The 25,290-nt window shown below is 39.6% G+C and overlaps 1 protein-coding gene and 1 pseudogene across 1 annotated transcript in view; one reads left to right on the plus strand and one right to left on the minus strand.

Moving 5' to 3' along the window:
* Window positions 1-4,639: 4,639 nt before the first annotated feature.
* SMAD2 (SMAD family member 2) overlaps window positions 4,640-25,290 on the plus strand; it is a 97,867-nt gene continuing 77,216 nt past the window's right edge. Inside the window, exon 1 of the mRNA XM_037805489.1 lies at window positions 4,640-4,764. The gene's annotated coding sequence lies outside the window, so the exon portion shown is untranslated. The remainder of the gene's footprint in view (window positions 4,765-25,290) is intronic.
* LOC119511264 lies at window positions 21,112-22,105 on the minus strand (annotated as a pseudogene).

Genomic DNA, 25,290 nt, shown 5'->3' on the forward strand with positions numbered 1-25,290 from the left:
GCGCACACACACACACACACACACACACAAACTCTACCTGCATGTCTTGTTCTCCTGAGTGATTCTGGCCATAAGATGAGAATTAACCACCACGATCAACCAATGCTTTTTATGGTACGCACATAGCAGATCTTGATAACATCTGTTGAATTTCATGTTTTTTCTTGTTTACACTTTATTCTTTTCTCAAGCATTTCCTATCAGATGTTAGATATTTCTGATTTGTATCAAAAGGTAATATGTGAATAAGGACAGTGTGTGTGTGTAGAGGTCTGTGTACACATCCTCAACATAAATTCATTAAACCTGAAATTTCATTGTGCTAAGATAAAAATTCAGCTGGTGCTGGATGCCTTCATTATCACTTATAATAAAACTAACCCCACTTATTAGTTCTTTACAGTTTTCACTTATGTTATCTCATTAGATCTTTCCTTAAGATGTAGTAAGGCTCATTGCAACTTATTTCCACTGGGATGAACAAATGGATCAGGAAGGATGAGGAAAAGCTGTGCAGAATTCTGGGAATTACGTTGCAGACCTAGGATACCCAAAGCATTTTTCTGCTATACAAATGCTGTATTTCACTTTTTCTCAATTAGTGAGTATTTTGATAAGGATGTGGGAAGACAACTGAGAATAAGATGCTGTCCTTGTCCTCCAGGAATTTATAATCCAAATGGGGAGACAAAATATACACACATGATAAGTTAAATAACTGTACAAGACTAAACTAACAGATCAAGACATTATCAAAGAGAAGTCATGGTATGTATATCATTCTGACCATAAGAGACAGTTTAGGGGTGATACAGTTTTGGGCTGGGGAAGCCAGGAAAGGCTTTAGAGATTTATGGGGAGGAAGTAGAATATGAGTTGTATCTTATGGAAAAATATGACAGAGATATAGTTTCTTCTTCTTTTTTTTTTTTTTAAATCAAACTACAGAAGAATTAATGATGAAATTTAATTGTGTTAGTAGGAAAAAGGACCAAAACAAACAAACAAAAAAACAGAAACTAAATGATGACTTCCAGGCTCTTTCCAAAAATCAATCACCATTATCATTTTTCTTATGTACCTTTCCAGTGGATTTAACTACTTTTAAATGGATTCTGAATTGATTTTGATTTCATTGATTTTGCAGTGTCATGCATAATGAAGGGTTAATCTTGGTGTCTATACATATAAGACTCATTCAATATAATTTATACAATAGGGACCTACTAAGAGATCTAGTGGATTTCCAAGCTGATTGTTGCCATGGCAATCTCTGCCCCACCTATTTTCAGTATCTGTCTTGATTCACTTTGGTTTAGATGTGTATTCAGCAGAGAGGACAGTAGGCATGCTCCCATATCTAAACCACTTGGGGACTGCATTGGTAACCAGACTGCCTCTCCTCCCCTTTCCTCAATCCTACAGATCCTAGAAGGCTTCCTAAATGGAAGTTAGGGATCCAAAATTTGACACTTTGGAGACATGGTCTGAGACCTCAAGCATATAACCTATTTAATTAATGTACTACTCCCTCTGCCCCATATGGAGCTCAGATTCTTCTGGAGTACTAGCAAGGCCTACTTTTTTTCCTACCCTTACTCACCCAGATGGACACCCAAATCCATCCTCTGTTAACACAGGAGAATTGTGTGACTCCAGACAGCTTTTTTAGGCCTTAAGCTAGTTTGGAACTGCTATGTACCTCACAAAAGGCCATGTTCTTTTAATCCATTCTTGTGTGTGCAGAACTATTGTGGGTGGGAACTTTTGATTAGGTTGTTTCCATGGAGATGTGACCTACCCAATTCAAAGTGAGTCTTAATCCTTTTACTAGGGTCCTTTATGAAGATAAGGGAGAGAAAACACCCAGAGATATTGGGAGACAGCCATTGAAACCAGAAGCCAGGAGAGAAGGACCAGCAGATAACCGCCACACACCTCATGCGACAGAGGAATCCTGGATGCCATTGGCTTGTCTTCAGAGAAGCTTTACCAAACCAAAACAGCCCTTTTTATTTTAAAACTGTTGACTTGTTAGTAGGAAAAAGGACCAAACCAAACAAAACCAAACAAAACAAACGAAAAAACAGGAACTACTTTCCTATTTCAAAGTTGAACTGCCAGTATTAGTTCTCATTTGACCACCTCCCTTTGCCCTAGACCAACTTCCCCAGTGGCTGTTGGAAACAGAAGGCACAGGTGGGAGAGCTCTACCGATTGGCTTCCTGGGTCTCTTTCACAAGCTATTTTTAATAAGGAGTGAATCAAGCTGCCTCCAAAACTGACAGTGCAAGATACTACCCTGTTAGTAAACTTTTGAAGGAAGCATTTCTACTGAGTGGGCTCATCTTTGCATAAATAAATGCAGGCAACAGAAGGGAAGGAAAGTTAACATTTATTGACTTTAACTTCAAAATACTGTTCTACTCACTTTCATATTATTTTATTTAATCATCACACAACTATATTTAAGTAGGTATCAGTGCAGGTGAGTTCCTCTTGCCAAAGATGACAGATTTGGAACACAGCTGCCTTTAAAATTACAATTTGCTTAATTCCAGGTTTCATGCTCTTCATCACAACGTTTCTGAGAAAAGTACTTCCATGCTAGAAGAGAGAGATGGTGGAAATGAGATTTTGAAAGGAACTCTGGAAAACTTGTAAGACTCAGGAAATGGTGAAAAATTTCTCTTCTGCAAAGTCTTCATTTCTGAGATGAAAGAGTACACTTTCAGAACTCTTAGCGTTTTAAATTCTCCTTTGGTACTACTTGATTACTGATTTGTATTGCTAGTGATGCTTTCCCGCTTCTTTATCTTGCATTCTCAGTTAAATCCGTGAAGGAGTACAGAGTGAGGGACAGGGAGCCATGAAAACTGTGTTCTAGTCTTGTCTCTGCCACCTGTGTGAGACGTCAGGTTCTTTTCAACTTCAGTTCTATGGTGCTCCCTGCCTAACAGAGTTATATGTGCTTTTAATAAATCCTCGATGTCATCATGTGTTAGCTTCAATATTTTCGTCAGCATGGGCTAGAGTGTCCTAAAGTAAAAGAAACAAGGTTAACCCTGAGGGCGGTTAAACGCCCCAGTCCTGGGCAGTCAGCAGCTTAGGGCTTTGCTGCCTTCTGTAGCGCAGATGTGCTAAGGTCTCATCTAGGAACATCCCCGTTGAAAGCTCTAAGGAAGGAGCGCCTGAACAGTGGAGAAATGAAGAGGAAGGCGAGATAATGCAACCATTACGAGGCATCGTGCCGGGGACTTATCTTTTAGACTTCAGAAGGACTGTACAGAGCGTGCATTAGCACCACTTTCACTGAAGATGAAACTAACATTCCGATTAAACAATACCTGGCACCCTCACCCTAAATGCACACGAGATCCCCGGCTCTCTGCTTATTTACACTCGCACCCCGCCCCCGCTTAACACCACGAGGGGCCCCGCCCACTCGCCCCTCCTTCGCCAGTGGGAGCGTCCAGGTGCGGGTCCGGTACCGTGGGGTTTTTCTGGAACCCCCTTTCTGCCCGTGCTCGTCCAATCCTCGGGGCGAGCCCGAGCCTCCCCGGGGAATGAGCACGTGTCCACTCCCGGCTTAACTACGGAAACTGGACCAGCCGGCGGCCCCCAAGCAGGCCCCACCCAATGGCGCTGGTGAGAAACCCGGGAGGGGGCCCAGGGCCGAGGCGAAGACAGAAGGGTGGTCGCCGGGATTATTTTCCCAGCGCGGCAGGTTACGTGCCTTCCACTTCCTCCCTCCCCTCCCCGGAGTCTCTTCTGGGAGCGCGCCGGAGACGAAATCAGCCGAAACCGCTCGCGTCCAACCGCTCCTCGTCCTCAGCCCGCCCGGCCGCGCCTCGCCTCACGCTCTACGAGGGAGGCGGGACCAATCAGGGAGCGACGTCTCCCTTCCGATTCAAGGCACCCGACGCGCGGCTCACACCCCGGCCACCCCGCGCGCTCATTGGCTGGCGGCGCCGCCGGTCCAGTCGGGAGGGCGCGGGGGAGGGCCGAAGAGAAGGGAGGTGGGGAGGTAGTGGCCTGCGACTCTGCGTGTCTCGCTCACCCCCAGCCCTTCCCTCCGCGCCCGGCCTCCTTCCTTCTCTCCTCCGGCTCCTCCGTCTTCTGTGCGCGCGGAGCGCTCCGCTCCGCCGGCGTTCCTCGCGCCCTAACGGGCGGGTGGGGACACCAATCAGCGGGCGGCAGGGTGCCAGCCCCGGGGCTGCGCCGGCGAATCGGCGGGGCTCGCGGCCCAGGGTGGGAGGCGGGTTTACCCGCGCGGCCGTGGCGGCAGAGGAGCAGCTCGCCAGCCAGCAGCAACGAGCGCCGAGCGAGCCGCCCGGAGGTGGGTGCGCTGCGCCGCTGCGGCCGGTGGCGCGAGGGCGGAGGGCGGAAGCGGAGGTGGGGCGGCGGGCGCGGCGGGGGTGGGCTCGGCCGGCCGGGCGGCCGGTGAGAGGGATGCGGGCGCGCGCGCGTGAGGGGAGGAGGGGCGGCGGCGGGGCGCGCGCGTCCCCACCCCCTCCTTCGGTGGCGGGCGGCGGCCGCGGCCCGGCGACCCCTCCCCGAGCACCCGGCTGCTGGCGGGGCACTGGCCAGAGGGGGCGGGGCGGGGCGGGAAGACGGGTGGCGGGGAGAGTGTTTTCAGTTCCGCCTCACGTCGACCATTCCCCTCTTCCCCTCCTAGCCTCCTTCATCCCATTCGGAAGAGGAAGGAACAAAAGGTCCCGGACCCCCGAGTCTCACGGGGCGGGACCTGGAACCTCCGTCCAGGTAAAGCCTCCGTGCCCGGTGGGCTCTCGGGGCTAGGGGTGTGTTTGTGTTTGGCTTGGGTCGGGGAGATTCGCGTGTCACATGGTCACCGTGGGTTGGGGGTTGGGGTGTGGCGAGAGTGGGGCAGTGGGTGAGCCCGGCTCTCGGGTGTGCGGGGACCGTAGGGGCCAGGGACAAGCAGCGAGGGAAGGGGCCGAATGTCACCGCTCAGCGCCCTGGAGCTGCCGGCCCAGCCTGGTCCGGGGCGGGGGCCGATTGTGTCCTTTCCCCTCTACTGCTAACACACTTGATGGTTTGTGGTTCCGATTTTTCAAGCCGAAGGGACAGAGCTCTGATTTCCGAAGTTGTTGCGAAGCCTTGTTTAGGAGCTTGTGATACTTCGGGTCCACTTTTTTTTCTTTTGGGTCCTGTAGCCTTTGTTAACCATAGTAGTCTCGGGTTCTGAGTTGCTCTTGGGTACTCTCAAAAGAACACGCATACGGCTGATACTCTGTCGAGATCATTTTTTACTCACTTGTGAAAGTTGCTCTGTGAGTGGAGGCTATTAGTTTTTATCATGCCTTTAAAAAGCACGCTCACTGATTTCGTGTATTTAACACTTGGTTTTCAAAATCGCATCTTCAGGTATTCTGTTCTTTTCTGGGGGATACTGCCCTTGGGTCCTGTACTTTTTTGTCTTTACTTTTATGCGGTTATGGTTTCCTTTTGATCCCAAACAAAAGAAAAACAATATCTAGGTTGGTTTTGTTATTCCTTCCTCTTGACCCTTTGAAATCCAAATACTACAGGTTTGTTGTCTTTATTAAAAGGAATCTCTAGGTAAAGTGAATTATCCATCAAAATAATGTCTTGTTTGCTACAGTTTGGAGTATTCTAGTTTGATGTTTTAACTTTTAGAACTACATGTGTAAAATATTTGTTAATAAATAAATAAATGATCTTGCAAACTTACTTGGAGTAATTTCATTTTTTCGAAAATGGAATTAATTTCTAGAATTCTAAATGATACTTTAATCTTTTCTCCTTTTCATTTTTTTCTCTATTCTGATTTCATATGAATTCAACCTGTATCACTGATAGTAGGGTTGTTTTTTTTGAGCCTAAGAAACAATAAATTTGCTATTATTAAGCTGAAAATACATTTGCTATTCTAGTTTTGACCCCCTTAAAAACATTCCCTCTTATATAGAGGATTAAGTCAAATAGTTAAAGGAAATTTGAAAAGTTTTAATATATGAATAAGTGAATCAAATCAACACAGAGACGGGAGGAATAAGTGAAAATGGATTTTGTTAAATGTGTCATAGTTTGAGTGCTTTTCAGTTGCTTTAAAAAAAAATCATAGGATATTTAAAGAATTTCCTGCACCAAAAGGCTATTTAGCAGAGTTTTTATGTTGATTTCAGAAAGTAACACTGATTTTATTTTGAGAGTTTCTTAGTTTTCACCATGAAATTAACTGTGTAGTTTGTAGAAAATAAAAATAGTTTATGTCTTTGGGCATTTCTAAGGTGAGTGTCCCCTTATACTCTTATTTTTTGACTGGAATGAGAGAGGGAGTTCATTGTCTTTTATCTGAATTAAAACAATTTTTTTTAATTTACTTAAAAAATATTTACATACAGTAAAATTCAGTCTTTGATGTACAGTTCTTGAGTTTAGAAAAATGTACCTTGCAGTAAACCACCCCCACAGTCAAGATAAAGAATAGTTTTATCACTCCTAAAAATTCCCTCATGCCTTTTGTAAATCATCCTCAACCCCTTTCAACCACTGCTGATTTTTAGTCCTATAGTATTTACCTTTTCCAGATGTTGAATGTGGAATCATAGATTATGTAGTCTTTTTAGTCTTGTTTCATTCTCTTACACATTTGAGAATCATGTTCTTGTATATATCATTTGTTACTTTTTATTGCTGAGTAGTATTCTACAAGTTTATCCATTCATCAGTTGAAGTACACCATTTATATTCTTAATGTTAAAATCTGCTGATGTAATTGAGTTTAAAGAAGCTGATAGAGCCAGTGTTAATTAATGTAACATGATTGGAAATATCCATTTCTGGGCTTGTTTTAGTAAGAAGTTGCTCTCTGAGGGAGCTTGGTTTTTATACTTTGTAGCAACACCTTGGGCTTCCAAGGAACTCTGCTGGGTAATTTCCTATTGTTTGTGGCTGTATCAGGCTTGGCATGGGTTTTATCTCTTCAGTACCAATATTGGAGATGGTTTTGTAAATTTCAAGCACCCACTTCAGCAGAAGTTCTGTTTAACAGGAACAAAGGTTGTTTCTATTTCCAGATGCCAAGAGGTGCTTTTTAAATTTTCTTATTGTAAATATTAGAATCATGTTGCTGTAATTTCATTACTTTACATTGTGGGAAAATATGTGCATGGAAAACAGTTTCGTTGAATAAACTGCTGATCAGAGACTTATTGAACTTTTGCATTTTGCAAATCTTTTCAGTTTTGGCCTTTAGGTCTAAAAGCTTCCCTTATTCTTGTTTGGCTTCGATTCTCAGGACTCCAAAAGCCTCGTTTTGTAGCAGCTTTTTCACACAGGTGTTTTTGTAATGCATATAAAAGCTGTATTTAGTGCAGTCTGGCAGATGGAGATTTATTCATATTCTTGGGACAAGAGTCATTTTTAGAGGGTGGAGAGGAGTGTTTCTTTTTGGTTCCTTGTCTTGATGGGAGTAGAGAATCCATTTCTAGGCCCTCAGTTTCTATATGAGGGAAGATGTTTTCCATTAAGTATTGCAAGGGTATGTTAAAAAAAAAAAAAAAAAGAGATGAATTCAGGACAGGTTATGCATTTATTCAGCAAATAACATTTATCCAACAAATAGCCTTTTTATTGTTTGTCATGCCCTGGACTAGGCAATAAAGTATCTGTCAGTGAACAGGTATACCCCTGATCCTTAATGGATTAGAAAAGTAGAAATTCCTCATGCCCACTTCCTCCTCCTCCCCAATGTTTACAGCAAGAAATTTATGTTAGAGTACAAATTGAGGGAGCATGTAATAAATTCATTACTGAGCCAAATCCTAAAATATGTTTGCATTGCTTTCTTTCAGAGGTAGAGGACAGCACAGCACTAGGGAGGATATGAAGTGTTAACTCAGAGTGTCACTGGAAACAGCCAGGGAATTGGGGGAGGGGGGGAGTGGGAACCTGTGTCACCATTTTGTACTAGCTATACAAACTGAAGATATGGCCAATATTTCAGTCTCTTGTTTGTTGCTAAATGGAGGGACACATGTAAAGTTAAGCTTGATTATCCATTGCTCTTTAGTTATAGAAACTGGTTAGGTAAAGAAAGCAAACTTCAATTAGGTTCCAGTGAAAGAATCAGGAACAGGGTAAAAACAATTAGCTAAATGGAGAATAAGGATTGGGCAGCAATCTGATGCAGTGGAAAGGTGATGGAAAGAAAGTCAGAGACCTAGGCTAATATTTGGCTTCTCAATTACTATGTTGGGCAAATTACTTAATTCCTGAGACTTGGTTTTCTGACTGAAAAGAGAGATAACACCTGCCTCTTAAGGTTATTATAAGGATTAATTGATCACTATTAAAGTACTTAAAACATTGCCTGAGACATAAAGGGTCCTCCCAAACTCCTAAATGATCTCTTCCCTTGCTCTGTTCTAGTTGTGGTGTTGAGTTTGTGCTCTTTCTAAGATATGCCTACACCCTTATCCTTTACCTATTATAAAATACATTTGAGAACCAGGCACTAAGCAAAAAAGACCTGGCGAAGCCAAATTTTCCAAGTTCGTAACTTAAAGCTTTAGTCATAGGAGAGCCTTTTGAGACCCCTAATCAGAGCCTGTTGGCATTTAAAATGTTTCTAACAAGTGTAGTTATCTGGCTTCCTAGCCCACAGTAGATTAGAAGCAAGTAGATTGTGGTTAGTGTGGGAGTTTGTGTGTGTGTGTGTGTGTGTGTGTGTGTGTGTGTGTGTGTGTGTGTGAGAGAGAGAGAGAGAGAGAGAGAGTGTGTCTAGGTGGGTAGGAGGATGGGGAACTGTTAGTCTACTGCCTATTGTAAGAAAAAACAGATAACAGACTGGTGAGGGTAATGTAGATAATAATCTACAAGGCATAAAAACAAATATTCAAAACCTAACTAGTATGTCTGGGGCCATTCAGTGCAGGACCAGACCTGAAAGCATAGTAATGAATGTTCATCAATTAGGTTAAATTGTGTTGGGAAAATCTTTTTAAGAGTGCAGTAATCTACATGATATACTTTATATCATCATTCAGGATGATGAACAAATGTTCCTATAGGGGTAAAACACTCAGAAGTATCAAATTATTTATTTCATGAAAGATCCAAAGTACCTTCTATGACCAAGAAGTTTTTCGTTTGTTTTGCCATCCGTAGAGCCAATGATTCCAGACTGAGGAATCATTTATGCTAGGCCAGTAGTAAAGAAAGGTGAACTAAATGGGGGCTAGCACTCCATCCCATACCTTTTCTTCAGAGTAAGGCAGTCTTTTTTTTTTGGTCAGACTTTTTTGTCAGACTGCTGGAGTGTTAAGCTACTCTTCACTCAGGCTTTGAGTTAGTGTGCTAGAGATTTCCAGGACTCAGCAAGTGTGGACAGTGGGCCACTCAGTCTGTTGCCTCTTATATGTGACTTTACCTAATATTAGCTTTGATAATTTTTTTGGATCCTCCTCCTTCTGATCTCAGAGTTACTCTCTTAATCATTCTGTCCATGAAACATTTATTGGTGACCTTGTAACATGTAGCCTTGGCTATTAAAAGAAAAAAAAATTTTTTTTAGCAGTAGTATAAAAGTAATCCAAATTTTTTTTTCCATATAAAAATGCACACATGCACACACACACATGCACAGAGGCGTATTGCTAGTCATTGATTAATTTTGATCATGTCTCTAGATTTGATGTATTCATTTAGGATGTTCTTCCATGCTGATTCTGGAGTCACATTTCCAAGGTAGCTCTCAGCTTCGATTTCAGCAGTTTCATTTAGGGAGAATGTAATTTTGACAAGGTTGACAGATTCAGACACTGCCACTAACTTGGCCAGATAGCCAGAAATATTAGGGTAATTCTGTGACTTACCTGCTTGCCTCACATTCAAGAGTAGGGGCGGTTCTCCTTTGGCTCGATGGGTTGGTTCTTATTTATAACCCAGCCAGCTGATAGGACAGATGCGCTGTAATTCAGATGGATCTCTAGGTTTGTACTCTTGAGAAAACAAATCCTTACGTGTGATTCATTGTCAGTAAAAGTTGTAAATTTGCTATGAAATTGTCACTAATTCTTTGAGGTAGTTCTGTACTTTTTCAAAATTGGGGATTTTGTTGGCCTCAGGGCTGTAGGGCAACGCGGAGTGCTTGTAGATTTCATTTGCCATCTGCTCAATACTTTTGTCTAGTTTGCGTCTGAAAACCTGCATTTCCTTGAATAATCTCAGTGCTCTACCTCTCTTCTTGGGGTGGGAGGCTGGATAGTTTCAGGTTTAATGTATTCAGTTAGTAAGCAAGAATAATCTTATCTTGAATGTGCCACTGAAGTCCAATAAGTTCATTACCTTGAGTCTTCTAATTAAAAAAAAAAGTCTTTATCTTGTGTAAGTAGCATAGTAAATCTGTGATCTCGTAGCTTGCATGTGTTTAAACTGTACTTTCATATGCCGCTTCAGCTATTTCCAGAAATTCTATAAAGAAGTAATGGTTAAGGTCTTGTAAATGGTAAGAAAATACTCTATCTTAATCACATCCTTTATTACAAAATGTGGGACTGTGAATCTGACTTGCTTGCTAAATTCACAGTGTAAATTCCTGATGAATGGTGCAGTGGAAGCTGGGTCCATGACACTTCTCCCTTGACTTGAATGAACTTTTGGAGTTTTTTTTTTTTTTTTTAATATTTTTTGACTGCAGATGCTCTATCTATGACAGTGAATGAAAATTTTCCATATTTTGACCGTTACACCTCATATAATGGCAGTTAGGCTTGAGTTCATGTTAGCTGGCCAATTAAACTTTTCTTTTATTTAAACGTTTTAAGTATTTAGCAGGGTCCAGCTTTGGCCTGACATTTGTGCTTTGGACATTTCTGCTCTAAACCTATAGTTTTGAAACTTAAAGCACACATACACCTATGTACTCAACAGTAACCAGAAAGCGCCTTAAAAAAAAGAACCATTATGCAGAATCTCAAAATATAAAACAGATAAAAGTAAAGGAGCCCCTGGGGTGGGATGGAGAAGAGGTAGGCAGTTGCTGAGTCCCTGCTTGCTTGGTTTTCCTCTCATTCTTAACCCCAAGAAGACTTTGAACCACCACTGAGGAGCAATAGGTCTTAGAGAAAAATATTTGCTGTAGATTTGCAATGTCCAGTGTGGTAACCAGTAGCCACATGTGGCTATTTAGCACTTGAAATGTGACTAGTGTGACTGAGGAACTGAATGTTAATTAATTTTAATATAAATTTAAATAGCCACATGTAGCTAGTGGCTGTCGAATTGGACAGCACAAGTATAGGACCTTTCCATCATTGTAGAAAGTTCTGTTGGACAGTGCTAGTCTAGACTTTGCTTTACTTGAACTTTTAAACCCTGTGTGAGGATCCTAGACACATGTTGACTTGGGTTTGAGTTCCTGCTGTCTGAGAGGATCAAGATAGATTCTGGGAATTGGAAGGGCAGTTGGACTATAAAGTCTCGGCTTGTGGATTGCCCTGATAGGTACTATTTTATAAACTGGGAATGATAAATCAGTATGTAATTTGTATGTTTATAAGCTGCTTATAGGGCTGTGGATTCCACACAGCTCATTAAAGGTGAAAGGAATATAACTCCTAAGTAGTAAAGAACAGGTATTCTGTTTATATAGCAACCTCTATGTAATGTGGACTTTCACTGAACTAACGACTTTTAGGGTTAAATTCAAGCCCTAAGATTAGGTTTGGTAGTCCATAAAATTGAACGCATAAAGGTTTTCTATTTGCTTTTGTTTAATAGGCACATTACCATCATTCTCCATGGAACCAATTTAGGTTTCAATTGGCAGCGCCTTTCCTTACTAACTTACAACTTTGGGGGAAAAAACGGAGTGAGAATTAGGAAATCTGTTTTTTAAAAATTTGTTTTTATGTATTTTAATTTTTTTTCCTACTGTTCTGGTTACTAATGATTTCTTTGACTAAAACAATTGTAAAATCCAGATGCTGCTTTTTTCTCGCTTGGTGTGATGCATGTTTGAACATGGATTGCCAAAAATCTAAAACAGTGATTTCATACTATTTCCAGTGGGACCTAAGGTGTTCTATATGAGGTAGCACCATCATATTTATGTACTTGGTTATGTTAAAATATCTAACTTTGGTTTTCTTTGAAATAAAAGTGTATATATGTATTAAAGGAATGTTTTATATTTCCCTGCAGTATGAAGATATTTGGAATTTCTCTTTCCTCCATACGTTTTAAAAGTGCAGTCTACACTTGCTTTCTGTATTTAATGACTCCTTTGTTCTCAACCCATTCGGTAGAGTTTTTTGCCACTTTCCTGTTCTCTTTCTCACTGCCCTTTCGGAAGACATCAGTGGATTTGTAACTGCTAAGTTTAGCAGTCTTTTCTCAATTATCATACTGTTTTCTTCAGTGTTTGTCACTATTGACTGTCTTCTCTTTATCCAGATTTCTAAAAATTATTCAGACATGCTGGAACAGACACAGTTGAGGCCCTTCTGCTGCAACTCTTGAAAATATTGGATAAAATTTAGGACAACTTTTCTTTTTACGTATATGGTTGAGATTGAAAAAGAGAGAGAGTAGGAAGTCCACAGGTACTAAAAACAGAAAAATCAAAGTCAGTGTTAACAAAAAGATGGCTTTGGGGATTGTGCTAGATAAAGGATCTAGAAGCTGGGGACTGGACTGTAATGCCAGTCATGGAAAGGAGATAAAACTCTGGGGGCTATATGCTAAATAAAACCAAACAAACATAAAATGGTCCCAGTGTCATTGAAATATCTGTGGCCTCTGGGAGAAATAAGCATCAATCCTATTTGTAGAGGAACTGGAAGATAATTGGTTTTTAGATGGACTTAAATATCACATGAAGGCCAATCAGAATAAATAAAACCAGATCCACAGCTATTCATAAAATGATGAGTTTCTGAATTGGTGAGTCATTATTGTAATTCAAAATTCAAAAGGTACAAGAGGATATACAGTGAAATATCCTTTGTCAGCCTGTCCTTTGTAAATGATTATATGCTGAAATATTATTTTGGTGGTATTGGATTAAATTATTGAAATTGTTAATTTTACCTATTTTTTTTTTTAAATCTGGCTACTAGAAAATTTACATTTACATGTGTGGCATTCTATCCTGTTGGACAACATTGGATTAAAGAAATTCTGTGCATATAATAAACATGTATGAATACATGCGAATTCGTCTTAGGCTTTTTTTTCTTTTGCATTGTAATCTATGGGATCAGAACTCTTCTTGCTAAGATGTCCATTAAAAGATAGGTTCCAGGTTTTTCTTTTTGTGTCATCATTCACTCTCAGCCATTTACGTTATCATTGTGGGTCTCATCAGCGAACATGATGCTTCCGTTGACTTTTATGATGTCGTTCACCTTGGAGAGAAGCCTGGCATTGTCCCTTGGCCACACATTTTTTTAAAAATTAAATTAAGTTTTATTGAGTTATATTCACATAACATCAGTCATCCATGATGTACGATCAGCTATTCATAGTACCGTCATATAGTTATGCATTCATCACCCCAATCTATTTTTGAACATTTTCCTTACACCAGAAAGAGTAAGAATAAGAATAAACAGTAAAAGTAAAAAAGAACACCCAAATCATCCTCCCATCTCACCCTATTTTTCATTTAGTTTTTGTCCCCGTTTTTTTACTCATCCATCCATATACTGGATAAACAGAGTGCGATCCACGAGGTTGTCACCCCTTGTAAGCTAAATTGTTATACAGTCGTCTCCAAGAGTCAAGGCTACTGGGTTGCAGTTTGATAGTTTCAGGTATTTATTTTTAGCTATTCCAATATGTTAAAACCTAAAAAGGGTTATCTATATAGTACGTAAGAATGTCCACCAGAGTGACCTCTCGACTCCATTTGAAATCTCTCAGCTAGTGAAACTTTATTTTGTTTCATTTTGCAACCCCTTTTGGTCAAGAAGATGTTCTCAATCCCATGATGCCTGGTCCAGATTTATCCCTGGGAGTCGTATCCTTTGTTGCCAGGGAGAGTTCCACCCCAGGGAGTCACCTGCTGAGGTGGCTTAGCTAGAGAGAGAGGGCCACATCTGAGCAACAAAGAGGTACTGGGGGAGACTCTTAGGCACAATTATAAGCAGGTTTAGCCTCTCCTTTGTAGTAACTTCATAAGGGCAAGCCGAAGATAGAGGGCTCAGCATACCAAGCTGTCAGTCCTCAATGTTTGGGCCACACATTTTTGAACTTGTTCCAGTTTGTAGTAGTTGCCCTCTATACCTAGGACACAGCAGTTATCCTGGGTTCCCCCTTCACCATCATCTTATAGAATTCCTTCAGCTTTCTCTTGTTAGATCCCTTGTTCTTTGTGTCATGGATTTTCTTTCTTGAATTACTCCTCCCTTCCTTGGATGAAACATACCTTCCAGAACTTTCCTGAAACGGTGTGTGTGTGATGCATATTTGGAGCTCTTACATGTCTGAAAATGCCTTTACTCTACCCTGGCTGGGTAATAGAATTCTAGGTTGGAAGTAATGTTTTTACTCAGAGTTAGGAAGGCATTGCTCTATGAATTTATCTTACAGTGTTCCTTTTAAGAAAACTAATGCCATTCTAATTCTTTGTCTTTTCTATATGACCTGTTTTTTCCCCCCTGGAGACTTTTAGGCTCTACTTTGGTCCTAAGCTTTCTGGTTTCCCAGCCATCTTCCTTGATGTGGACATTTTCATCCGTTGTGCTGGGTCTTGATGGGCCCTTTCAATCTGGAGGTTTCTTTTAGTCCAGGGGATTTTTCCAGATTTCTTTGTCTTGCCTCTCCCTTATCTCTGATGTCTTTCTGGAATTCCTGTTTGGACATTAGCCCTCCTGAAGTGGTTGTCTAATTTTCTTTGCTTTTCTTTCTAATTTTCTATCATTCTTTTTGTTCTTCTTTCTGGAACATTTCCTGTATTTTATCTTCCAACCCTTCTATTGATCCCTTCCTTCTCCCTCCAGTTTTGTTATCATGGCCTACTGAGCTGTCCATGAGCTGCTCTTTTATTTTCTCAATGCTCCATTTGTATAGCATGCTGCTCTTGCTTTAGGGTTGCTGTGTCTTTTCTTATTTATTTGGCTATACTGATAGCATGTTCCCTTCTCTGTATAGTCTCGATTTTTTCAAGTTGCATTTTTCTGTTTTCTTCATTACCTCAGATGTCTGGTAACTTTGGTTAAGAAGGTAGGGTCTAAAAAGCTGATTCGAAACTGAGCATGTGGGTGAGGCTTGTCTTTCAGTTTCACTATGGGATGATCTGAATGGGTCATTTGTTGGTAAACTCTTAATATTAGTAACTGTAAGCCTTTCCTCCGGGGTTAGTCAGATATTCTAGAGAAGAGTCTTTTGATCTCCTGACTGAAAGGATAGAAGCCTGGCTGCTAGTATTTTGGGAGCCAGAACCCAGTGGAGGAAGGGATTTGGGAATCTGCATTTAGCATGCAGTGTGCTCATGTTCATTTACTTCCTCTGCTCTCCTTAGTGTACCCAGATCATCTCTGAGTCCAGGGATATTGTCTTATCTTCAGCAGAGAATGAAAATTTAGTCCTCTGGAGAGATCGGAGGAGCAGATCTAAGGATGTAATTGCTTCTCAAATGGCTCTCACCCAATCCTGCCTATTTTTATTTCCCTCTACCTCTTCACTCTTTAGTTCCTGTGAAGAAAATGTATGGGAATTAGAAAACACAGGTGGTAGAAAATAAGCTTAAATATCTCTATAAATTCAATACATAATTTCAGATTAAACTTGCAGGTTAAAAGAGAATGAAAAATAAAAGCAAAATCTAGCTGAACATATGATGATACACTTTCAAATTAAAGAATGGAAAAAAAATATACCAGGCAGGATTATAAGGATAAATCAATGGATAAATCAACAAATCTGTAATCATATTGGGAGATTTTAACAGATACTTCTCAGTAATTTAAGAACCATTAGAATAAAAAAATTGTAAGGTTATTAAAGGATTGGTAGAGTACAATTTACAAGCATCTAACAATTACAGAAGATGTATTCTTTTCAAGCACCCATGGAATTTTACCAAAATTGGTCATCTACTAGACCTACAAGCAAGTATTGACAAATCCCAAAGAATTTCTACCATACAGATCACGCCTTTGGACCCTAGTGCAACTAAGTTAGAAACGTAACATGAGGATAACAGCAGTAACCTACAGATCCATAGCTTGTACACTAAAAGACTTATTTCTAAATTTATGGTATGAAGTACAACTCATAATGAAAATTAGAAAATGCTTGCTTGTAACAGGATGATGAAAATTCTGCCTGTTATGGGATATAACAAATGTCCATTTGCCTACATGGGAAACTTATTATTTTACATATTTTTAGTAAAGAACTAAAAATTAATTAGCTAACTGTACAATGTCATGAGTTAGAAAAAGTAAAAAGGAAGAAATAGAAAGGTTAAGAGAAGACATTAATGAAAAAATAGAATATAGATATAATTAGATCAAATAAACCAAATGTGCTCAGTTGAAAAGACTAAGTTTGTCAAGATTGATAGAGGAAAAAAAGAAAGTAAAAAATCTATTAGAAATGAAAAAGGAGTTTAAAATGGACAAATTGAGGTTCTGAAACTACAAGAAATCTGACTAGATTATAGTAATTAAAAACCTTAATTAATAGTTAGAAATTTACCTTCACTTCCCCAAATGCAAAACCAAACCCAAGATGGGAAAGTTGTATTAAATAAATGAGTATTCAGTAATTCCAACCTTATACAAAGTGTTATAGAAACTGGAAAAAGCTATCTTGCAAGGATATTGTAATTTTGGTACCCCAACTGGACATATAGTATAAGAAGGGAAGCTTATAGGTCACATCTCACTAATGCTGATGGCAATACAAATATTAGGTAAAATGTTAGCATTTATTTGAAACAAAATATACCATGACTGATTAGGATTTGCCTCAGTAATGTAAGGATGACTTAACATTAGAAAGCCTGTTAATGAAATTTATAACACCATATTAAAGGAGAAAAGCTATGTGATAATCTAGGTTAATGGTGGGTGGGAGGCTGTTTCAGTTTGCTAAAGCTGCCAGAATGCAATATATCAGAAATGGATTGGCTTTTATAAGGGGATTTATTAGGTGACAAATTTACAGTTCTAAGGCCATAAAAGTGTCCAAACTAAGGCATCAACGAGAGGATACCTTTATTGAAGAAAGACCTATGGCGTCCAGAACACCTCTATCAGCTGGGAAGGTGTGTAGCTGGCTTCTGCTGGTTCTTTGCTCCCACATTGCATTGCTTTCAGGTTCTGATTCCAGTGACTTTCTCTTTAAGCATCTGTGGCTTCTCATGTAGCTTCTCAAACTCTGGGCTTCATCTCTTGCTTTAGCATCTTCAGACATCTTTGTGTCTGGATCTGTTTTGTCTCTGAGCTCTCTCTCTCTCTCTCTGTTTCTCTCCCTGAGCTCTCTTAAGGACTCCAGTAAACCAGTAAAGACCCACCTTGAATGGGTAGGTTCACATCTCCATGGAAATAATCTAATCAAAAGGTCCTACCCACAATTGGGTGGTTCACATCTTCATGGAAACAACCTAATCAAAAGATCCCACCCACAATGAGTCTGCAGCCATAAGATTGGATTAAAAGAGCATGACTTTTCTGGGGTACATAACAGTTTCTAACCAACACAGAAGCATATGATAAAATTCAGCACTCATAACGGATTTTTAGAAAACTAGGAATATAAGAGAACTTGCTTAACTTGATTAAAGGATGTTAGTTAAAAAACCAAATACCTATTCATACCATATACACTCTTGTGCAATACTAATCAACAGTAATACAAATCAGATCATTAGTTTCTTGGGATGGGGTGTGTGCCGGTTTGGATGTATTATGTCCCCCAAAGCTCCATGTTCTTTGATGCAATCTTATGGGGGCAGATGTGTCAGTGTTGTTCAGGTTGGAACTTATTGGTTCAGTGTTTCCATGGAGATGTGACTCAACAACTGTGGGCAAGACCTTTGATTAGATAATTACCATGGAGGTGTTACCCTACCCATTCAGGGTGGATCTGAATTAAATCACTGGAGAACTTTAAAAAGAGCCACAAAAGCCCAGATGCAGAGCAGTTGCAGCTAAGAGAGGACAAAATGCCCCAAGAGCAACACTTTGGAGATTGCCATTTTGGAACACAAACTAGGAGCAAGCAGAAACCAGCCACGTGCCTTCCAAGCTAACAAAGGTTTTTTGGACGCCAATGGCCATCCTTTGGTGAAGGTACCATATTGTTAATGCCTTACCTTGGGCACTTTATGGCCTTAAGACTGTAACTTTGTAACCAAATAACCCCCCTTTATAAAAACCAATTCTTTTCTAGTATTTTGCATAACAGCAGCATTAGCAAACTGAAACAGGGTGGTTGGATTGATTGAAAAGGAACACAAGGGAATTTTCTGGGATGATGGGAATATTCTGTATCTTGACTGGAATGGTGGTTACGTGGATGTATACATTTTCAAAACTCATTGAACTGTACTCTTAACATCTGTGCATTTTATTGTGTGTAAGTTACACGCTCAATAAAGTTGATTTTAAAAATCAGTATATGCAAGATGGTAATAAATTTCTCAAGAACTGTTAAAAGAATTAATATACTAGCAGTGAACAAAATTTAATTTTTAAAAAGCCACAATTTCAGATGGCAAAACAAAACAACAAAACCTCCCGATAAAATACTTAGGAAGAAACCAAATATATGTGTGGGGTCTTCATGGAGAAAATTAGAAGAAAATTTCAAGACTTTATGAAAATTGTAAGAAGACATACTTTTATATATGAGGAGAAGGCAGTACCATAAAGATGTCAGTTTTCCTCTACTTATTTATAAATTAAATGTCATTCCAGTTAAAGTCTCAGCAGGTGAAAGTGAGCTCACTTTATCAGATAAGACATATTCTTTAGCTTTAGTGGTTAAGACATGATGGTATTTTCCTCAGATATAGAATAATGCAAGAGGAAAAAGAAAAGCACCCAGAAACAGAAGTAGCATCATAAACCAGTAGGGAAAGGATTGAGTATATGGTGCTAGCATCCTGGTTATCTGTGTTGGGGAGGAAGTTAACCTCCTTACACCAGAAACAAAAATAAATTCCAAGTACATTAAATGAGTTTTAGAAAATGACAGGATATAGAAGGATTTCTTAAGATACAAATATCCATGTCACATAGGATTTAAAATATTGATAAATTTGAGCACATTAAAGTGAAATACTTAGGTATAAAAAAAGGTCATCAAAAGTCATTTGGTGGATGAAGGTCTATGCAGTGTGTGTAATTAACAAAGGATTAATATCCAGAGTGTATAAATAATACTTGTGAATTAAGAAGAAAAAGATGAACAGTAGTAGAATCCTGAATAGTCAATAAATATGAAAATATTCTCAAACTCCTTAGTATTCAGGGAAGTGAAACCCTTTATATTATACCTATTCTATTGGCACATATTAAAGAAGGATCAAATAGTGTCTAGTCAACTGTTTTGACTCTGCATGTGAATGTCTTTACTATGCAATAGTTCCACTCCTTGATATATGTCCTAAGGCAGTGACTTACATATTTTTTTGACAGACCCATTGTGGGAAATATGTTTTACATATGATAAAAACTGAAAGTTTTAAAAAGAATAGTTTTGCATACTGTATTTTCTGCTGTGTTCTGTTTTTCTTTCCTTTTTTTCTTATTTGTTAATCTTCATTTTGCTTTTGTCCATCTTCTATTTTTACTTTTCTTTATTCTTTTTATAAAGGATATTTCTCAGTATCCATTAAGTTGATTTCATACTCACTAATGGTTCATGTCCATCAGCTTGCAGAAATGGCAGAATGCTAACATATGGTAAAATAGTCTGTTTTGATTGTATGTGAGCATGTTTACAATAGGTTGTAATGTAAAGTTTATTTCTTACTGTGAGGCTTCAAAAAAATTTTTTTTTAACTGTGCTAACATACGCAACCTTTCTTTTCCCATCTTAACCACTCTCAGGTATACAATGCAGCATGTGTTTTTTTCCCCCACAATGTAAGTCATCTTTAATGGGGGAATTTCAAAAGGAGGAGGGATGCCAGTCAGTGGGGAGGTGGGGGAAGGGAGGACACTTGAGGCCTGAGCAGTGACTGAGAAGCTAGCATGGTGACAATCTACTTAACCCTACCTTCCCTACTCTTCTGTCTCCCAGAAGCTGCTTCAAGAATATGGGGCAGGCAGAGAATGCTTGAGCCCCCTTAGCTCCTTAGTGCTTGAGGACAGAAAGGAACCTGATGGGGAGGAGAGCCAGGTTGTTCATTCCATGAGCAAGATTACGGTAAGCTCCTGGAATAAGAGCAAGTCTGGAGGTGTGGCAGGCACTGGTGAACCAGCGCTGGGGATCCAGTGGAAGGAAGGGCTTTGGGGAAGAGTGATAGCATGAAACAAGGGACAGCTTGTCCTGGCCCTGTGACCTGAGAAGAAGCACTGTCCCAGCCCCTGAAAGATGCTACCTCTGGTGAAGACTGCTACTTAGTATGGGATCAGGGATGTATAACAGGAAGGCAATGAAATACCAGAAATAATAGCCAATACTAGGGAAAGCTGTCTGGCCAGCAAGTTTTCCAGGGGAAGGGCAGGGAATGCCAGCATTTGGGATCTAGGAACTGGTTCTGGTATGGGGAGTATAGGAGATGCTTTGGCTTTATCTTAAAGTGGCTCACATTGTGAGAAGAGGAGAGTAAATAATAGCAGATAAGCTTTGCTTCTGCATCCTCTGCCCCTGCCACACTCCCACTAGTCCATACCCTGTTCATGAATCTCTCTTGGTGATTCCTTATAAAACTTGTCCCTGAAATGTCCTAATAGTCAACTCTCTTGGTCAGTGTGACCTAAAGCCTAAGCGCATTTAGCATGGCAGTCATCCCGTCATTACTAAACCAAGGATGAGGGATGAACTAGGTTTTCTGACTCCGCAGTGTGTTGCTGAGGCCTTGAGGACACAAACTGTTAGCTTCCATGGCATGCACAGTGAGAAATTCGGTACATACAGTGCAGAAAGGAAGGGGTGGCTTCAGTCATCTGCTGTCATTCCTTTCACTGGGTCCTTTTGTCTAATCTCATCTAGCTGTCTCTTAGTCTCTTCTTCCATCCTTTGAATGTTGTCCATGGTCAAGTCTACCCACTTATTGAGCCAAAAGAACAGTTGCCTGTGGAAGTTTGTAAACAGACACTTCTCTCGCTTATGTATAAAGCTTTCCATTTTGTTCTGCTGGCTCCACCACTTGAACTTGACGGTAACCAGTTTGTATGCACACATGTATGGGCAGTCTTTCTGATTTACAGGTTCTTGCTTCCAGTTGGGGCCCAAGGGTCCTCGTCCTGTTTTGATAGATTGAAATTTTTCTGGGTCTTCCTCTGCCTTGTAAACCTTGCTGAGTACTTGGCTCAGATCTGCAATGTCTATATATATTGTTTCCACATGTTTCCACGTCTCAGGCTCCAGTTTATGTACATTCTGCTGGGCACCAAGATCTGGTTTGTGCCAGGTTTCAATTTTAATCAGAAAATCTTCTTATGTACTCTACTTGGTAATAACAGTTTTGCAGTAAGGGTAGGCATTCCATGCTTTTTCATGTATATTCAGGGCTCCCTTTGGGGCCAGCATTGGAGCAAATGTGGGTTACTCTGCTCTGAATGTGTTAGATCTTGTGTGTGTATTGACCTTTCTCACTGTCCTTCTCATAGGGTTTGTTCACCAGGACCTCCACACCTTCACCACCACCCGTTTCATTTTTACTGGTCTCAGCCACAGAATACAGCTGTCCTACTTGATACTCATCTACAGATACAGGCAGGATGACTTGATACTCCTCAAGCAGCACCGTGTCGCTTCTCCTCTCAGTGGCTTCATGCTTCCTGCCCAGCCTCTCGCCCACTTTCTGGTGGCCGTTTTCCCCGTGGCCCGGCCCTGCTGCCTGTGCGCCTTCGTCATGGTCTGCTCTTTCTCCGACGCTCTCGCTGGGGTCACCTCTCACCTTGTGGGCCGCCTGGAGCTCAGGTTCCATTCCGCAGCTCCACGTGGGGGCAGGACCAATGTAGTGGTTTTAAGTATATTTACGATGTTGTGCTACCATCACCATCATCTATTACCAACGCTTTTCCATCACCCCAAACAGAAACTCTGTATCTGCTAAGCCTTGACTCCTGTTTCCTGTGCCCACCCTGGCTCCTGTGTCTACTTTCTCTGGCTCTATGTATTTGTATATTCTAATTATTTCATATAAGTGCAGTCATACGATATTTGTACATTTGTAGCTGGCTTATTTCATGGAACATGATGTCTTCAGGGTTCATCCATGTTGTCACATGTATCATAACTTAATTACATTTTACGGCTGAATAATATTCCACTGTGTGTATATACCATATTTTGTTTATCCATTCTTCTGTTGATGGTCACTTGGGTTGCTTCTACCTTTTGGCTGTTGTGAATAATGCTGCTATAACCATTGTTGTATATATATCTGTCTTTTGGGTATGTACCTAGAAGTAGGATTGTGGGATCATATGGTCATTCTGTATATAACTTCTGAGAAACTACCAAACTGCTTTCCACAGTGGTTCCACCATTTCACCTTCCCACCAGAAATGTGTGAGGGCTCCTATTTCTCTGCAACCTTGCCAACACGTGTTATATTCTCTTTTTAAATAGCATCTGTTCTAGTGAGTGTAAGATGATATTGCATTGTGGTTTTGAGTTGCATTTCCCTAATGGCTAGTGATGTTGAGCGTATTTTCCTGTAGTTATTGGTCATTTATATATCTTCTTGGGATAAATTGTCTATTCAAGTCCTTGGCCCATTTTTAAATTGGGTTGTCCTTTTACTGTTGAGTTGTAGGAGTTCTTTGTGTTTTCTAGGTATATAGTTTCCAAATACATTCTTCCATTCTGTAGGCTGTCTTTTCACTTTCTTGGTAATGTCCTCTGATGCACAAAAGTTTTTAATTTTTATAAGGTCTAGTTTATTTCTTTTTTCTCTTTCTCTTTGTGCTTTTGGCATAACTCAAAGAAACCATTGCCTAACACAAGGTCCCCTGTCTTCTAGGAGTTTTAGTTTTGGTTCTTATATATAGGTCTTTGATACATTTTGAGTTAATTTTTGTGTATGGTGTGAGGTAGGGTTCCACTACTTCATTCTTTTGCATGTGGTTATCAGCTTTTCCCAACATCATTTTTTATTTTTTTCTTTTGCACCATTTTAAAAAGAGACTGTTTTTACCCTGAGTGGACTTGACATCCCTTTCAAAAATCAATTGGCCATAGATGTGAGGGTTCATTTTTGAACTCTCAAATCTATTTCATTGGTCTTTATGTCTGTCCTTGTGCCAGTACCACACTGTTTTGATTACTGTACTTTGTAATAAGTTTTGAAATTGGGAAGTGTGACTCTTCCAACTTTATTCTTTTTCAAAATGTTTTTGGCTATTTTGGATCTCTTGGTCTACCATATGAATTTAATGATTGGCTTTTCCATTTCTGTGAAGAGAGCTGTTAGGATTTTGATCAGGGTTGCATTGAATCTGTAAATCACTTTGGATAGTATTGACATCCTAACCACATTTAGTCTTCTAACCCATGAACATGGAATGTATTTCCATTTATTTATGTCTTTAATTTCTTTCAGCAATGTTTTGTAGTTTTCTGTGTACAAGTCCTTTTTATATTGTTGTTTAATTTTTTTCCTACATTTTTGATTCTAAATTTTAGTTGCTAGTGTAAATGGAATTGCTTTTTTGATTTCCCTTTTGGGTTGCTCATTGCTGTTCTCTAGAAATACGACTTATTTGTGTATGTTCACCACTTTGCTGAATTTGTTTATTAACTCTAGATTGCTTGTAGTTTTTCAGGTTTTCTATACATAGTATCACATCATCTGCAAATCGGGAAGATTTACTTATTCTTTTCTAATTTGAATGCCTTTTACTTATTTTTTTTGCCTAATTGCTCTGGCTAGATCCTCCAGTACAATGTTGAATAATGGTGGTAAAAGTAGTTATCCTTATCTTGTTCCTGATCTGAGGAGGAATTATTAGTTTTTCATTGTTGAGTATGATGTTAGGGTTTTCATATATGCCTTTATCGTGTTGAGGAACTTTCCTTCTCCTAGTTTCTCAATGTTTTTATCAAGAAAGGGTGTTGGATTTTGTCAGATACCTTTTTTGCATCCGTCGAAATGATCATGTGTTTTTTTCCCTTTATTCTTACATTAAGTGATTTTCTTAGTGTTGAGCTGCCCTTGCATTCCTGGGATAAATCCCACTTGATGATGGTGTATAATCCTTTTACTTGCTGAGGATATTTGCATCTATATTCATAAGGGATATTGGTTGTAATTTTCTTTTCTAGTGATACATTTCTCTGTCTTTGATTAGGATGATGCCTGCCTTATAGAATGAGTTAGGAGGAGTTCCTCCTCTACAGTGTTTGAGCAAGATCGGTGTTCATTCTACTTGGAATGTTTGGTAAAATTGTCCAGTGAGGCTCTCTGGTCCTGGGATTTTCTTGGTTGGGAAGTTTTTTTTGTTTGTTTATTTTCTGTTTTTAATGCAATTTTATTGAGATGTATTCAGACATCATACAATCCATCCAAAGTTTACAATCGATGGCTCACAGTGTCATCATATAGTTGTGTATTTATTACCACAATCAATTTTAGAACATTTTCTCCAAAAATGTTATAAACTTTAAAAAAGAAATAAAAAGAAAAAAGCCCAAAACATCCCAGACCCCTTACCCCTACCCCCATTATTGACCCCTTGTATGATGTGGTACGTTTTTTTGCTATTGAGGAAAGAATATTAAGATATTACTGTTAACTATAGTCTATAGTTTGCAGCAGTGCATTTTTTTCTAGTATATCAGTCTATTATTGACTTCTTATAATTGTGTCATACATTTGTTCTAGGTTGGGAAGTTTTTGATTGATTGTTTAATCTCTTTTTATTGGTCAGTTATAGTCTTATTTCTTTGGTTTAGATAAGTTGTGTGTTTGTAGGAATTTGTCCATTTCATGTAGGTTATCTCATTTGTTGGTGTACAGTTGTTCGTGGTATCCTCTTAAAATCCTTGTTTATTTCTGTAAAGTCAGTGGTAATGTTCCCCCCCACTCTGATTTCTGATTTTAGTTATTTGCATCCTCTTTCTTTTTTTCTTCAGTCTAGCTACGTATTTGTCAATTTTATTGATATT

This window comes from Choloepus didactylus, chromosome 16 (genome assembly GCF_015220235.1).
Source record: "Choloepus didactylus isolate mChoDid1 chromosome 16, mChoDid1.pri, whole genome shotgun sequence".
NCBI classification, from domain to species: Eukaryota; Metazoa; Chordata; class Mammalia; order Pilosa; family Megalonychidae; genus Choloepus; species Choloepus didactylus.